The 16,832-nt window shown below is 34.8% G+C and overlaps 1 protein-coding gene across 4 annotated transcripts in view; it reads left to right on the forward strand.

Moving 5' to 3' along the window:
* The window catches only part of TULP4 (TUB like protein 4), a 228,634-nt gene that overhangs the window by 26,550 nt on the left and 185,252 nt on the right, over nt 1-16,832 (forward strand). The gene's annotated exons all lie outside the window — the stretch shown is intronic.

A 16,832-nucleotide genomic window follows, 5' to 3' on the forward strand; every position in this document is an offset into this window, starting at 1 on the left:
TTCTAATTTATATCTGGCCACTAGATCCAGATGATTTTGGAGGAGAAAATGAGAAAATATCATCCCTTCACTCAAATTCAATTCATGTGCTTGTCATGACATCACCTTCCTGACATCATGGTCCTCTTCATGAATGAAGGGCAAACATCATAACATTTGTATCTAGAAAGAGTTTAGGAATCCTATCTTATTTTTATAAACAGTTTATGTAATATGGAATCAATTGTCCTTTGAATATTTTACGGAATTCAATTTTAAATTCCCTCTGATGTTGAAATATTTTCTTTTGGAGTTCATTTATGATTTGTTCTAATTTCTGAGATTATGTGATCTAAATTACCTCTTTTTTCCTTCTGTTAATCTCTGGGTGTTTTATATTTTTGTAAATGTTTATCCACTTAGTTTATCAGTTTTATTGGTGTATTACTAGGTAAGATAGTTTCTAATAATTTCCTCTATTTTCCCTTCCTAATTTGTGAATTTTTCCTTTTCCTTTTTAATATTGCCAATTTGACTTTCCCCTTACTTTTTAACTGGATTAGCTAATAGTTTATCACTTTTATTTTTTAAAATTAGTTTCTAGCTTCATTTATTTGTTATATGGTTTTATAAAACAATTTGGTGCTTTTCCAGTTTTTTTTTATTATATGTCCAATTTATCAAAAGGTTCTTCTTATTTTTTAACGAAAACATTTGGAGAGTTAAGTTTCTCCTTAAGGTCTTCCTAATATTACTATGTTTGTTGACTCATTGTTGAAATTTTCTGTAGTTTCTATTTCTTGTTCTTGGATTCACCAGTTTAATCCTTTTCTTAAAGGTCCTTTAATGCTTATAATTTTTAATTGCATTGTAATCAGTAAAGGATATGTTTAATATTTTTTTTAAAGTTTTTGCAAGGCAAGTGGGGTTAAGTGGCTTGCCCAAGGCCACACAGCTAGGTAATTATAAGTGTCTGAGGCTGGATTTGAACTCAGGTACTCCTGACTCCAGGGCCCAGTGCTCTGTCCACTGCACCACCTAGCCACCCCTATGTTTAATATTTTTGCTTTTTAGTATTTGAAGTTTTATGTTTTATACATTATTAGTTCCCCTAGTCTCCCCTTTGTCTGCTCTTTTCTTTCTCCTCTTAGTACTATCCAAAAAGATTAAAATCATTCTCAAACCATGTGTCTGTTTTTTCAACTCTTAGTGATTTTGTGGGACATTTATCTCCTTTCTTCCTTTTAGAATATAAATATTTCATCATCGTTCAATCTCTCTCTATTGTTCAGGTAGCTTTACCTTCCTAGATTTTTTGTGTTTTCAGTTTTGATATTTTCTTCAGAAATATTTGAAAGTGCTTTATTCCTTTACAGATGCATTTTTTTTCCTTTGTAAGATTATACTCAGACGTGCAGGGTAAATTAACCTCAGTTGTTAGTCTTTAATCTTTAATTTTTTGGAATATTGTTTTCTGTTATTATTAGTCTCTATGTTAATTTTGTGTGATGCTTACTGTTGTTTCTTTCTGGCTTATTGCAGTGTTTCTTCTTTTAAGTGGACGTTCGAGATCTTGACTGTGACATTCCTTGGAGCTTTTATTTTGGGATTTATCTCAGATGATGACAAATGATTCTTTTTTACTTTTTCATTTTGCCCTCTGATATTAATAGATCTTTGTAGTTTATATTTATTTCTTAAAATATGATATTCAATCTTTTTTGTTGTTTTCAGGGAGTCTAGTAAATTTTAAATTGTCTTTCTTCTATCTGCTTCCTCCATTTAATTTGATAGTAATAAATACCTTTTGACATGCCAGCCAAGGTAAGGGGAAGCTATTAAAAACCTAGATTTTTGCTATAATAACTTCAACAAAAAAACTAGAAAAGCATACTAGACACCAAGACTTTATCATGAAAATTAAGGAAGAATCAGTCATTTTTCTAGCCTGAGCTGGCATAGGGTGACAGAGAAAGGCCTATATAGGGAGTAGGATCAGGAGACAACTGTCATACCATGTTTGGAACTTTGCCTTAGATTCAGTGCAGACTAAGGAGAAGGGCATGAGACCAGGGCATGAGTAGTTCTGGTTTTTTGACTGTGTTGGAGCAAGGAGCGGGAACAAAAGAGAATAACAGCTGTGAAACTGACCCTGGATCAGGGTGTTGAATTAAGTCCCTAGGCGTATCTATGCCAAAGCAGCTCAGAGCAAAGAGACTTAAATTTCTGTCATTCTGAACCCGTGGAACTTTCAGCTAGGTGACAGTGTCAGATCTATTAGGGGGTTCAGACCATATCCAGGATCAGTAGGTTGCAAAATTTAGACCAGGAAGGTTGTGATGATCAAACTTTACCATAGAACAGATTGCTTTGGACATGGTTAACCATTTTAGATCTCTAGACTGAGCTGCTCCAGAGATCCATGAAGAAGACAGTACTTAATACTACTCTGATAACGTAAGAGTTATACTAAGTAACCTAAGAGAATACAAAACAGGATGATGTAAGACCCAGATATTTACTCCAGAATTTCAGAGTCCAACTCAGAACAAAGCCACAAAGACAAACACAGCTTGGACATGATTTAGCAGCCACTGGTATAAAGAAGCAGAGTATGATATATCAGAAGACAGTTCATATTGGTTTACAGCAATAATTTACAAAGCAAAATTGAGTATAATTTTACAGAAAGGAAAAATGGATCTTTAATGAAATAGAGGACTTAATGCATTCTTGATGAAAAGAGCAGAGATGTGGAAAAATTTTGAAGTGCAAACAGGAGTGAAAAGGTAAATATGAACAAGCAATAATAAAGAACTAAAAAGGAAGAAGCTGTTAATTCAGATATGGAGAGATATGTGTTCTGAGCTGTTTGCAGTGATTTTTCTTTTTTCTTTTTGCAAGGCAATGGGATTAAGTGACTTGCCCAAGGTCACACAGCTAGGTTATTGTTTAGTGTCTGAGGCTGGATTTGAACTCAGGTCCTCCTGACTCCAGGGCTGGTGCTCTATCCTCTGGGCAACCTAGCTGCCCCAGTGATTTTTCTTTTAACCTTGAAACTCTGGATTTTGGCTGTGATGGTTCTAGGAGCTCTCACTTTGGCATTTCATTCAGGATTTGGCCTCTTAATTCTATCTCTTTCTTCTTTATTCTCTGTTTCCAAGAGCCCTGGGCCATTTTCTTTTAAGATATATTAAAATGTGATTTCTAGACTTCTTTTTAAAAATTTTTTTATTGTGATTTTTAGATAGTCCAGTGGTTTAATTTTTTTTTTTTAACTTAAGGTTATGGGTTTAAGTGACTTGCCCAAGGTTATACAGCTAGGCAATTATTAAGTGTCTGAGGCTGTTTTTGAATTCAGGTCCTTCTGACTGCAGGGCCGGAGTCTATCCACTGTGCCACCTAGTGGTTCTTAAATTTATTCTCTTTAACCCTTTCTAGGTCATTTACCCTAAATTTTCTAATTTTTTTTTCAGCATTTTGACTTTGTTTTCACATTTCTTATGGTGTAATCAAGTCATTGGCTTCTTGAACTGTCCTAATTGTCAGGCAGTTTATTGCTTGGGTAAGATTTTGTACCTATTATGTTAAATTGTTAATTCCCCTTTTAATTTTTTCTTTCATAGCTTTCATTTCTTTTGAGTGAGTACTCTCATTCAATTTAAAAATAAGAACAAAAGAAAAAAATACTCTTGCCATTGTCTCTTCAAGGAATTCTAGTTGAATTTGTGCCCAAGATATGTGTTTCTCTAAGACTTTTCTTGTAGGTGGTTTAGCATCATTCTCTTTTGTATTTGTGTCTTGGGTTTCTAATAACTTTATGGGGGGGCTTCTGTTTTTGTTTACCCATTTTTCCAGTCTACTTTTAGAAATTTGGACTTGATGTTAAGATTGGGCTGTACCCATTTCTGGAGGGAAGGTCTGGGCAGGTCCTGTTAGCTATGGAGTGTTCTATACCAGGATCTTAGAGTCATGTTGGGGAACTACCAGCTTTCAGGTCTCTTAATGCTCTGATTCATGATCAAATTTGGTTGTTTCCTGCGTCCTGGAAATTGCTGACCCGAGTTTGGGTCTGAACAAGTGTATAGACTGCCTCTATCCTTGTTATTCTTTTACAGACTGAAATAGTTACTGAGAATGAGACCCTGTTCTTTACGTGAGGTCTAAGCCACACTGCTGCTGCTTGCTTCTGAACTTCTTCATTTCTCAGTATGTTGTCCAGGACTTCACTATACAAGAATACTTAGTTCCCAGTCCCTGAGCAGGTTCCCTTCTCATCATGCCTTGGATCTATGACCTGCACTTATATCTGTGTCTCTCCCCATTGCAGTGTCCAATATGATTCTGGGGAGTGCCCAGATAAAAGTCTAGAACCTCCTCCAGGTTAGTACAGTCTCTCCTTGCAGAGTAGGAGTATTCTTGTTACTGAATATGTCCCCTAGGATCTATAGTAGTCCCTGTTTGTCTTCCTTATGCTTGATTGGGCCAGACAAAGAACTTGGTGTTTTTTTTTTCTGATGCACTTCTTTTTTTAGTTTTGTTTTTTTTTTTGCAAGGCAAATGGGGTTAAGTGGCTTGCCCAAGGCCACACAGGTAATTATTAAGTGTCTGAGACCAGTTTTGAACCCAGGTACTCCTGACTCCAAGGCTGGTGCTTTATCCACTGCACCACCTAGCTGCCCCTCTGATGCACTTTTTAAGATTATTTTGGAGGAGTTTGTGGAGAGGAGCCCCTGGCTTTATTTCCTATGACTTTCCATATTCTTTTTGAATTTTTATTTTACCATATAGACATTTCCCTTTTAGTACTGTTTTGGATGTCTTTGTCATCATTATCTTTTAAATAATCATTGTTTCTATAATTCATTAATTTCAGGTTTTTTTAGTAATTTGCTTCCTTTTAGCCTTATACCTTTTGATATACTATTGTTTCCTCATTTGTAGTGTAGAGTTTTGGACTAGTGAATTTATAAAGTCCTATCTTGCTCTAAATTCTATTCTGTATAATTTAATTCATTGTCTTCATTTTACAGAATGTAATGTCTACATATTACAGGTTAAAAAACTGAACCCATGAGAAGCTGACATCTTATTATCTTTTCTAGTTTTATAGACCCTGGTATTTGAAATACCCTAATTTGACCTGACCATCAAATATGCTAGCAATTTCCTATTTCTCTTCTCCCCTTTGTGGCTAACCTCCTTGAGAAAGTCATTATATATCCATTATCTCTGCTTCTTTCATTCCCTTTTAAATTTTGTTTGCTGTTTAGCTTCTGATTTTTTATTCAACTGAAAACTGAATCTTTAAGAATTATTAGAGCTTTCTTGTTTGCCGAATCTAATGAATTTCTCAATTTTGATCCTTCTTCACCTGTAGAACATTTTATACTGGCAGTCTCCTTCTTCTGGATCTTCTTTCCCCTAGGTTTTTGTAACACTGCTTTCTTTCAGCTAAGTTCCTTTATACTGTTCTACTCTTTCCACCTTTTCCTTTTAGTCTGTCTTAACTTCAAGACTCAGCTCCAATTTCACCTTTCTTGGTCCTTTCAGATGATAATACCTTCCTCTTCAGATTATTTTTATCTACTCTGAGTGTGTCTTATATGAACCTAATAATTTACATTTTGTGACTACTTTAGAAAGTGCATTCCTTTAGGCCAACCATTGGGTTTTTTTGGCTTTTATCTCCAGTGCTTAACCCAGTGCTTTGCAATAAGTGCTTAATAAGTCCCTTAATAATTGGTGATTAACTGTTCTTCTAAACCTAGATTGCCTTTCGAAATGAGAGTTTTTATACTTTTCCCTCCCAGAATTCTTCTCTAGTTCTACTTGACCTGGTTCTGTGCCCATAAATGTATTTTTAGATTAATACAGGCTTTTCTTTGAACAGCCTTTTAATCACTTTTATTGTTTTATACCAGATTTTTTCATTTTGCATTGTGTAGAATATTTGTAGTGATGTTATTTGTATTCTACTTTAGGCTATTTAAAAACTTAAAGAATAACAATTTGGAAAATTTATCAAAGAATCAAAAGCAGTCTCAGTAAAATATTTTTGTCAATTGAACATATCCATTGTCTGGATAAATTCAGTCTACGCTAGTCTTATACCTTCTTTGTATGGAATTATTATTATTTTTTTTTAGTTTTTGCAAGGCAGTGGGGTTAAGTGTCTTGCCCAAGGTCACACAGATAGGTAATTATAATGTATCTACGACTGGATTTGAACTAAGATCCTCCTGACTCCAGGGCCTGTGTTCTATCCACTGTGCTACCTAGCTTCCCCTGTATGGAATTTTTTATAGCATACTGTGCTTTTTCTTTTGGAACATTTCAAATATGTATTTTCTTCTTCTAAATAGCCATAGACTTGTCTAGATCCTAGTTACTTTTGCTTGGATTTTTTTTAACATGTTTTTAAAACTTGTGCTCTATCCACTGTGCCACCTAGCCACCCCTTAAGTTGTGTGGCCTTGGACAAGTCACTTAACCCCATTGCCTTGCAAAAATCTAAAAAAAAAATTATGAACTTAACCATCAACAAAAACAACCAAACACAAAAATGAGCAAAGTATTTCTTAAAACCCTTAGCATTTCACAAAGTGTAGCCAATATTGTTTGATTTATAAAGCCTTTCTCTTTGGCCTTGTCACTTATTCATTAATACCATCTCTGACAGGCCCTAATAAAAAAAATAGCAATAGATCTTGTCTTAAAGAAACTGACTTTCTCCAAGGATAATCTGTACACACATGTAAATGTAAAATTTGTATAGTTAAAACACAGAAATTAATTTTATTGGAGGTGAGGTTTCCAATATTCATTGATTTACAAGTTTTTCTACCACTGTTTTCTTTCTTTTCCCACCCCATGGCAGCTAACAATCTGGTAAGAGTTGAACATGTACAGTCATGTTTAGCATAGTTCCATATTATTCATGTTGTAAAAGAGGAATTTGCGCTAAGGGAGAGAAAAATCATGGGAAAGTAAAAACAAAAATTTATAAAAAAGTGAACCCAGCACACTTTACTCTTCATTCAGACTCCATAGTTTATTGTATTTTTTTGTCTGAATGGGGAGGTCATTTTCCATAACAGGTTCCTCAGGGTTGTCTTTGATCACTTAACTGTTGAGAGAAGCTGTGTCCATCATCGTTGTTTCATGTCACAAAAGTTGCTGTTAATGTGTATGGTGGTCTCCTGGTTCTGTTTGTTTCACTCAGCATAAGTTCATGTAAGTGTTTCTAGACTTTTCTAAAGTTTCGTTGCTCATCATTTCTTAAAGAATTAAAACATTTGTATATCATAACTTGTTTAGCCATTCTCTAATGGATGAGCATTCCCTCAATTTCTAATTCCTTGCCACTACAAAAAAGAGCTGTTATGAATATTTTTGTACATGTGGATCTTTCCCCCCTTCTTATGATCTCTATGACCAGTGGTATTGCTGAATCAAAGGATATGCTGTTTTATTGCCCTTTAAGTGTAGTTCCAAATTGCTCTCCAGAAAGGTTGGATCAGTTCACAACTGCACCAACATTGCATTGGTATCCTAGTTTTCCCTCGCCTTCTCCAACATTATTTTCCTTTTTTTGTCATCGTAGTCAATCTGATAGATGTGAATGGTACCTCAGAGTTGTTTTAATTTGCATTTTTCTAATCAATAATTATTTGGAGCATTTTTCACATGACTTTAATTTTTTCATCTGAAAACTGGAGTGGATTCTTGGGTCCAGGAATTTATTTTAAAAAAATAATTTGATGACTGTAATTGGTTTCCTTTGTACTCCTACTTGTTTTATGCATTTTTACAAAACAGAATTTTTAAGCTTCATCAAAGTGTCAAAGGAGTCTATAACTCAAACAGTATTAAGAGCCTTGTTTTGTTGGAATAGGTAGGACAAAGTTTTTTTGAGCAGAGGAATTACATGTTCAGAGCTGTGTTTTATAAAAATCAATTTGACAGCTATATGAAGACTTGAGCTGTTATTAGCCTTGGAGTTAATAAAACTCAAATTCAAGTTCTACCTGTGGCATATACTGACCTTGTGACCCTGGGCTATTTGTTTCTGCTAGGTGCTGTAGGCGATCTCTCTCTCTCTCTCTCTCTCTCTCTCTCTCTCTCTCTCTCTCTCTCTCTCTCTCTCTCTCTCTCTCTCTATATATATATATATATATATACACATGCACACACGCATATAAAATCAACTTTTTTTCTTTTTTAGTCTCTCTTGCTATTGATAATCACTCAGGCTTTTCATTACAGAAAGTTTGTTTTATAAAACCAAATAAGGCTAACACACTCAGAAAAACTCCTCCACTGACATTAGAAACATTTTTGTGAACATTGTGTTTCATAAGGAATCTCTTATTAAAATGTAGAATGGTTCTTCTTATTGCCCTTTCTTATTCATCTCATTAAAAAATACTGCTTGAAGAGATTATTCACAGAGGTTAAGACAAATAGATGAATCAGAAGAATAGTAATATGTTTTAGCTGTGTGAAAATGGTCTTTTAAAGACTTGAAGCTTCAAATAAAAAAAAATAATTAGAATTTACTCCAGTTACCTATGGATTTTTTTTTTTTTTGGTAAAAAAGGATAAGGTGTTGTTAAGGATAGAGTAAAAGTATGTTGACCTGACCCCAAACTACAGTTTATTAAGTTAGCAAAAACCTCATCTTGAAAAGAAATTTATTCACTCATGATTGAATGAGGTTTCTTAAGTATAAAACAACTTTATGCTTTGTCTTATATGTTGTAATGTCAGCAAGCTAGAATAGAGCTTTGAATATGAGGTTTGAAATCAGGAGGATGTGAGTTCAAATCCAGCCTTAGATACTTACTTGGTATATATATATCTCTTTCCCAGGGTTATTGTGAGGATTAAATGACATATTTTCAAAGCACTTGGTATAATTCCTGGCATATTGTTCTTTTCTCTTCATAGACAAGTATTTGAAATTTTCACTCTATAGTATTGACTAGTATATGGACAGAGACTGGGGAAAAAACTGCTTGTATAATTTATAATTGTGACTTTCTTTGTACCAATATATCCAGTATGCTAATTTAATCAACTAAATTCAATATTGTTATAACACTCCTTAATTTTGTCAAAAAAACTATTAAATAGTAATGCTCATTCACCATTATCCAAAAGGAAATATTTTACTTAATGAATTTGTTACATTAGAGCATATCCTTTAAGTACCCCAAATTTTTACTTAAATCATTTTTGCATGCATTCCTATTTTTGTCTACTTAAATGGAGAATATTTCATCTACCAAGCTTTATTTATTTATTTATTTTTTTGTTTTTGTCTCTTCCTTTGTAACAAGGGGAAAAGTTTAGCTTAATAAGTTAAAGTGTTGACTAGAGATAGCAACAAATGTAATGTTGCACATCTTAAATCTTCTGCTTCAGAACTGAAGGGAGGGCATATGAGTTTTTTGAACTTTTCTCTGATATTAGACTTAGTTATTATAAATGCCCAACATTCAGTTTTATTTTATTATTATTTCAATTTATATTATTTAGTAGGGATAGATATTATCTTCTTGGTTTTGCTTGTATCACTTCAAATTAGTTCATATATTCATTTTTTCTTATAGAGCAATGATATTTCATTATATTCATATATCACAATATATCACATATATCCAATTGATGGTTACTTACTTTGCTTCTAATTTGGTGTATCTAGAAATACTATATAAACTTTGACCTTCTTGTGGGAAAGGATGAATTCCAAATTGGTTTCAGAATAGTTGGAACAGTTCTCCTATTAGTGTGTTTGTGTCCTTGTAACTCCTTTAATATTGAATATTTCCATCATATTTCCATCATCTTCACCATTTCTTTAATCTGTATTTCTCATAATTACAAGTTATTTGGAGCAAATTTTCATAAGGTTATTAAATATGCAATTTTCTTTTGAGAGTAATTTGATCACTTCTTTGATGTCTTATATGTTGCTAAATGAGCCTTGATCTCTTGGTCTTTTTTTGTAATTTAAATTTTGTAAGAAAGAAAGTTTACCTTTGTTCTAGAGGGAGTTTTTCCTAGGTACTTCAGTTGTACGAATTACAAAATAAAAAAGAGATATTGAGAAATTTTCTTTTAGCCATAACAATGTGATATCAATCAATTTGAGATTAAGGCAATTGGTATTACATAGAAAACTTTTTTTAAAGGTTTTATTATTTTGAGTTTTACAACTTTTCCCCTAATCTTACTTCCCTCCTCCTACCTCCCACAGAAGGCAATTTTCCAGTGTTTACATTGTTTCCTACATAGAAAACATTTTGTGATTGATAGAGCCATATCTATGAAATATGCGTAGGTTAAAATCAAATACTACTTTTGCCATAATGATGGATGGGATCTCTTTGAGGGCCAAGGTTGCTATTTGGGATGGGATTTGGAAATGGTTAGGGGTGGTTAAGCTATAGGGTTTAGGACTGATTCAAAGTTTAGTTAATGGGGAAGGGATCTACACTGTGGGGAGGACTTTGTTGTCATCTTTTCAATGTTGATTACTCTGTATACCCTGAGCAAAATTAGTTGCTTTGGAAAAAAGTATGGTTGGGTTATATTATCAGCTTGATTCTTACTATAATTGTGAGAAAGCTACTATTCTGATAGGACTGACAAAAATGCCATCTCAGAAGTGAAAAGCATGACAAAATGCCTACATGTGAATCCTCAAAGGGGTTTTTGAATTGTTCTCAAGTCCACAAAGACTACATTGAAGAGCTCAAAAAAGATTTTAAAAAACTAAAGAACAGATGAAGAAGAAAAATGGAGTCATGCAGGAGAAATATGAAAAATTGAAGAAAACAAAAAAAATTGGCAAAATGGAAAAAAGATTGTAATTCATCAAAAAAAGAATTGACAACTGGAAAAGGAAACAACTCAGTAAAAATGAATTAACTGGAAAAGGAAAACAACTCATCTAAAAGTAAAATTAACCAACTGGAAAAGGAAACCCTAAAAATTAGAATTTGACAAATGGAAAATTTGTGTCTCTAAGACACCAATCCATCTGCAAAAATAGAAAAAAATGTAAAGTGCCTCTTAGGAAAAATGACCAACCTGGAAAATAGATCCAGGAGAGATAATAGTTATTGGTCTACCTGAAAGCCATGATCTGAAAAAGTGCCTGGACAATATCATGCAGGAAATTATCATGGAAAACTATCCTAATATCCTAGAACAAAAAGAGATAATAGTCCTTGACAGAATCCACTGATCACACTCCAGAAAGAGATCCCAGAATAAAAACTCCAAGGACTATTGTAGCCAATTTCAGAATTGTCAGCTGATGGAGGAAAATACTGCAAATTGCCAATAAGAAACAATTTAAATGCAAGGGGGACACAGAATTATGCAGGATTTAGTAGCTTCAACATTAAAGGATTGAAAGGCCTAGATTAAATATTCTGGAGGGCGCAAAGGAGCTTGAATTATCCAATAATCAACTACCCTGAAAAATTCAGGATATTCTTTCAAGGGAAAAGATAACTTTCAAACTTAACCTGAAGACTAAAACTGAACAGAAAATTTGATCATCAAATACAAGACTTAAAAGATACATAAAAAGGTAAACAGAAAGAAAAAAATAAGTCAATGAGACTAAAGGAAAAATGTTAGTCAGTAGAACTAAATGGGAAGATAATACCTCTTATCTCTTGAGAATTGTATTTCTCTTAGGATAGCTAAAAGGAACATAAAGTGTGTGGATATATCTATTGGGATAACTGGAGTGGAAGGGTACCCCTCAAAGGATATGGATATAAATTGAAATATGCTCCAGAGGATATTAGCCTGGGAGGAATGTTTACACAGGTAGTAAGAGTCAAGTTTCTTTTATTTTTTCCTTTTTCTTAAAGGCCTCATTTATTTATTTATTTATCTACTTATCTATCTATTTATTTATTTAACCATTCATTCCTTTATTTATTTATTTATTTGGCAAGGCAGTGGGGTTAAGTGGCTTGCCCAAGGCCACACGGCTAAGTAATTATTGTCTGAGGCTGTATTTGAACTCAGGCACTCCTGACTCCAGGGCTAGTGCTCTATCCACTGCGCCACCTAGTCGCTCCTTGAGTCAAGTTTCTGAGGCTGAATTCAAACTCCTGTCCTCCTGATTCCAAGGCCAGTTCTCTATCCACTTTACCATTTAGTTGCCCCTGCCAAGGAAGAATGAAGAATACTCAAGAATGAAAACAATAAGAAGTCATTCCAAGTAGGAAAATTCTATTTGTCTGAAGAGATCAAAGTAGGTGAACAAAGAACTCACAAACTGATTTAAATATGAAATGCACAAAAAATGGAAGAAAGAGTAGTTAACAGAAGATAATAATACAGAGTTGTTAAAATAGCATGAGAAATACTAAGGATCAGAGTCAAAGATAAAGTCACCAAAATTTTTATTTTAAATCAACTATATTGGGTGAAAAAAGGAAGATCAAAGAAGGGTTGGGACATTTGCTTAGGAAGAACAGGATAGTGATAATAGAGAATAGGCAGAGTTACTCTGTAAAGAATGACTCTTCCTTAGAAATGACAAAACAAAAGTAACCAAGAGAGATTAAGAGATATTGAGACAGTGAGTAATTAAACTCAATGAATTCAAGTCTCTACCCCAGAAGAATTCCTCAAATAACTGGCAGATAAAACTGCTGAACCAAGAGATTTTGATAATTGAAATTCATGGAAAATGGGACAGGTACCACAATATTGGAGGGGAGGACAAAAAAGAGAAAAAAATGCAGATTGAAAACCATTGGCCTGTGAACTTGAATTCAAAGTCTGGGAAAATTATTTAAAAAAAATTTTTTTTTAATTTTTAAAGATTTTATTTGTTTTGAGTTTTACAAATTTTCTCCCAATCTTACCCCCCCCCCCCCCCCCCAGGAAAGCAATCTGTCTTAAAAAGTTTTAAAAATTTATATTCTTTCAATAATCTTGTTGTGACAGTAAGCATAACCCCCAAAAGAAGAGAATCCTCAAGAATAGTGAGAGAGAAAAAAGTGTGCTTCAGTCTGTGTTCTCAGGCTCTGTCTCTGGGATGAGTTGCCTTCAGTATTTTTCCCACAGATGCTATCACTAGCTGTATTTCCCTCCACCCTGTTCCTCCCCACTCTTTCATCCTGTCCCTTCAGAAGTGTGTTGTATCCGAGTACCCTCTCCCATGATCTTCCTTCTATCATCTACTCCCCCCTTTCCTCCTCCATCCCCTCCCTTTCCTCTCATTTTCTCTAGGGTAAGAGATATTTCTATACCCTATTAAGTGTGTATGTTATTTCCTCTCTGAGCCATTTCTGATGAGAATGAAGGCTCACTCATTCCCCCTTGCCTTCCCCTATTCCACTCCATTGTAAAAACTTTTCTTGACTTTTATGTGAAATATCTTAGCCCCTTCTTCCTCTCCTTTCTCTTCCTCTCAGTACTTTTATCACCCATTGACTCCATCTTTTTACTATATTATACCATTATATTCAGCTCCCGTTGAGTCCCTGTTCAGACATCATATGTTGAGTCTCTTTCTGGACTCTCCCAATCTTCCCCAGGCAAGGTAATCAGTGAATTCCCTCAATTTCTGTTTTGCCCTCTGCTTCTAGAATCTCAGGGCAATTTTGCTGTATTATTATTATTATTTTTTTTTTTTTTAGTTTTTGCAAGGTAGTGGGGTTAAGTGGCTTGCCCAAGGCCACACAGCTAGGTCATTATTAAGTGTCTGAGACCGGATTTGAACTCAGGTACTCCTGACTCCAAGGCCAATGCTCTATCCACTGCGCCACCTAGCCACCCCTGTATTATTTCTTGAAAAATGAAGTCTAGGCTCTTTTCCTGGTGATGACTTTCAGGTAACCCAATAATTTTTTTTTTTTTTTTTTAGGTTTTTGCAGGGCAAATGGGGTTAAGTGGCTAGCCCAAGACCACACAGCTAGGTAATTATTAAGTGTCTGAGGCCAGATTTGAACCCAGGTACTCCTGACTCCAGAGCCGGTGCTTTATCCACTGTTCCACCTAGCTGCCCCATCCCAATAATTTTTAAATTATCTCTCCTGGATCTGTTTTCAAGGTTGGTTGTTTTTCCAATTAGATAGTTTTGGAATAGTTTTATTCTTCCTGAGTTCTCTCAAAAGTCATCAGCTTCCTTTAGTTTTATTCTGCATTTGAAGTAGTTATCAGAGAGCTTTCTTTATCCCCCTTTTCCAGCTGGCCAGTTCTGCATTTTAAGGCATTTTCCTCCTCATTTGCCTTGTGTGTTGCTTTTTCCATTTGGCCTAAACTGGTTTTAATGTTATTTTCCTCATTTTTTTTTGTATTTCTTTCACCAAGTTGCTGACTTGATTTTCATGATTTGTCTTCATCACTCTCATTTCTCCTCCTAATTTTTCCTCTACCTCCCTTAATTGCTTTTCAAAGTCTTTTTTTGAGCTCATCCATGGTCTGAACTCACTTTCTATTTCTCTTGGAAGTTTTGGATACAGAAGCTTCGATTTTGACTTCATCTGTGTATGTATTTCAAAGTAATTATCTATGATCAGATTGTTCTTTTTCTGTTAGTTGTTCATTTCCTCAGCCTATGACTAATTTATCACACTTCCAAGGCTTTGGGGTTTGTTTTTGGGGACAACCCACAGGGGCATTAATTCCTTCAAGGTCTTATACTAGGCTTTGACTGCTGTCTTGCCTGTGTTCAGGTCCTCCCTTCTGCCCTGGAACTGTGAGGATGGTCCCTGTTCAGCTATGATGGTGTTGTGGCGGCCCAGACTCCAACCTGGATCAGCATATGGGCAAACAGCAGAGTCCTGCCCCAGGAGAGCAGAGAGACCTCTGTAGTCTCCCCTGACCCCTTTACCATCTCTAGGCTGAGTGCTCTGAATGTGCTGCGTAGTTCCACTGATTCCTGCTGCAGGTTCTCTCACCTCTGCTCTGAGACCATTGCTTTTATTTTAAATAAAAACCACACTGGTGTGTCAGAGCTCTGTCACCACCCCTTCTGGCTGTCCCTGATGATCCCTGGCCCAAGAGAGGTCTGGAAACTGCCCCTTCTGCCATGGATCCAGGTACCCAGCCCAGCTGTGCTGTGCTGGGGCTGCACTGAGGCTTTTTCCAACTCCTGGTCCCAGTGGAATAGATCTTTGCTGCGGATCTTCAAAGTTATCTTAGCCTGGGAAATTGTATCACTCAGTCTTTCTGTGAGTTCTGCCCCTCTAAATTTTGGCTAGAGTCATAATTTGATGGCTTTTGGAGTTTTTTTGAGAACAGTTTCTGGGGATTCCTGCCTTCATGCTGCCATCTTGGCTCTGCCTGGGGAAAATTCTAAAGAGATGTTTAGTGAATGTTTAGAAAGGGAAGTGGTAATTACAAAGAGGTCACATAGCTTCATTGACTAGAGATCATGCCAGGTTAACCTTATTTCCTTTTCTTAAAGGATTACTAAACTAGTACATGAGGGAACTTCTACAACTGTAGTTTCCTATATTTTAACAAAGTTTTGATTAGATATTTCAAAAATGATGAACAGATATGAATTAATAATAAATGGATTCAGAATGAATGAATGAACCAGTTGGTTCATGATAGAATTCAAAGAATAATTGTTAGGTATTCAGTGTCACTGTGATAGGAGGTGTCTAGTGTTGGATCTGAGAGATTTTTGTTGGGTCCTGTATTTACCTTTTTTTTTTTAATGAATGGATAAAGATAATGTGTTACTCACATTTACAGATGATATAAAGTTGAGAGGGATAGCAAATGGTGAATGTTGATATCCAGAATTATTTTATCTAGAAAAATTTCATGAACATTTAGTTGCCTGTATTTTTTCTTCCAAGAGAAAGGTTAAGCAGTTATTGAGAATAAGCATTTATATGGTGCCTACTATATGCTATGACACTGTTCTTAGTGCTTTAAAAGTATCTTGTTTAATGGGGGAAATGAGGTATAAAGGATGGAAGTGAATTGACCCACATATCTTGAGGTATTAAGGGAAGTTTTTTTTTTAATTTGTTTTTTGCAGGACAGTGACACAATTGAGAGTATTAAGTGTTTGAGTTTGAATTTGAACTCAGGTTCTCCTGACTCCAGGACCATTGCTCTATCCGCTACCTCACCTAGCTGCCTCTGAAGGGAAGTTACAAAACATCAGCGTTGTCTTAGTTAGAACAGCTTATTCACTGTCACTATGTACTTTGTCATACCTAAAACATGACCCATTCTTGTGTTACTTCATAAGGTATTGATAATTTTCTATAAAAACTCACAAAATCAATTCTTAATTTTCAAATTTTAAGTTAAAGAACAAAATTAAACCCTTCTCTTTTTTTCAGTTGTTTCTGTGCAGTTGACTTGAAAACTTTATGCTTTAATTATGATACTATTTTAAGTTATATTAAACTGTTTGGTTGGGTGGTAGCTATTAAATGAGGATCAGTACATCTTGGGAAATAGATTTTTACCCTCTATTGCCATAAATTCTTAACAGACCAATCATAATATTGTTGGGTAGCCTTAATACCATAGGAGAACGCATAAGGGTGTGAATTTTAGTTTCATAGGTTTTCTTCTTTGCCGTATCACTTTGAGAGAATTTTATTTACTATTTTGATTGATGGATACTTTCAAGCAGTTGATAAAATCCACAAATCTGAGTGAGAGTAACTCAGAAAAATTATTCAGAAACTTTCATTCCTACCAAAGTGATTAAATCTTTAATAGTATATATTCCTAGAACATAGATGTGCTTGTTAAACAATTTGGGTTTGAGAGTGAGCAAAATTTGAAAGTGGAATTCCAGAGAGGAAGGAATGCTATTTAAGACTTAGAATCAC

This window comes from Macrotis lagotis, chromosome 5, assembly GCF_037893015.1.
Source record: "Macrotis lagotis isolate mMagLag1 chromosome 5, bilby.v1.9.chrom.fasta, whole genome shotgun sequence".
NCBI lineage: Eukaryota > Metazoa > Chordata > Mammalia > Peramelemorphia > Peramelidae > Macrotis > Macrotis lagotis.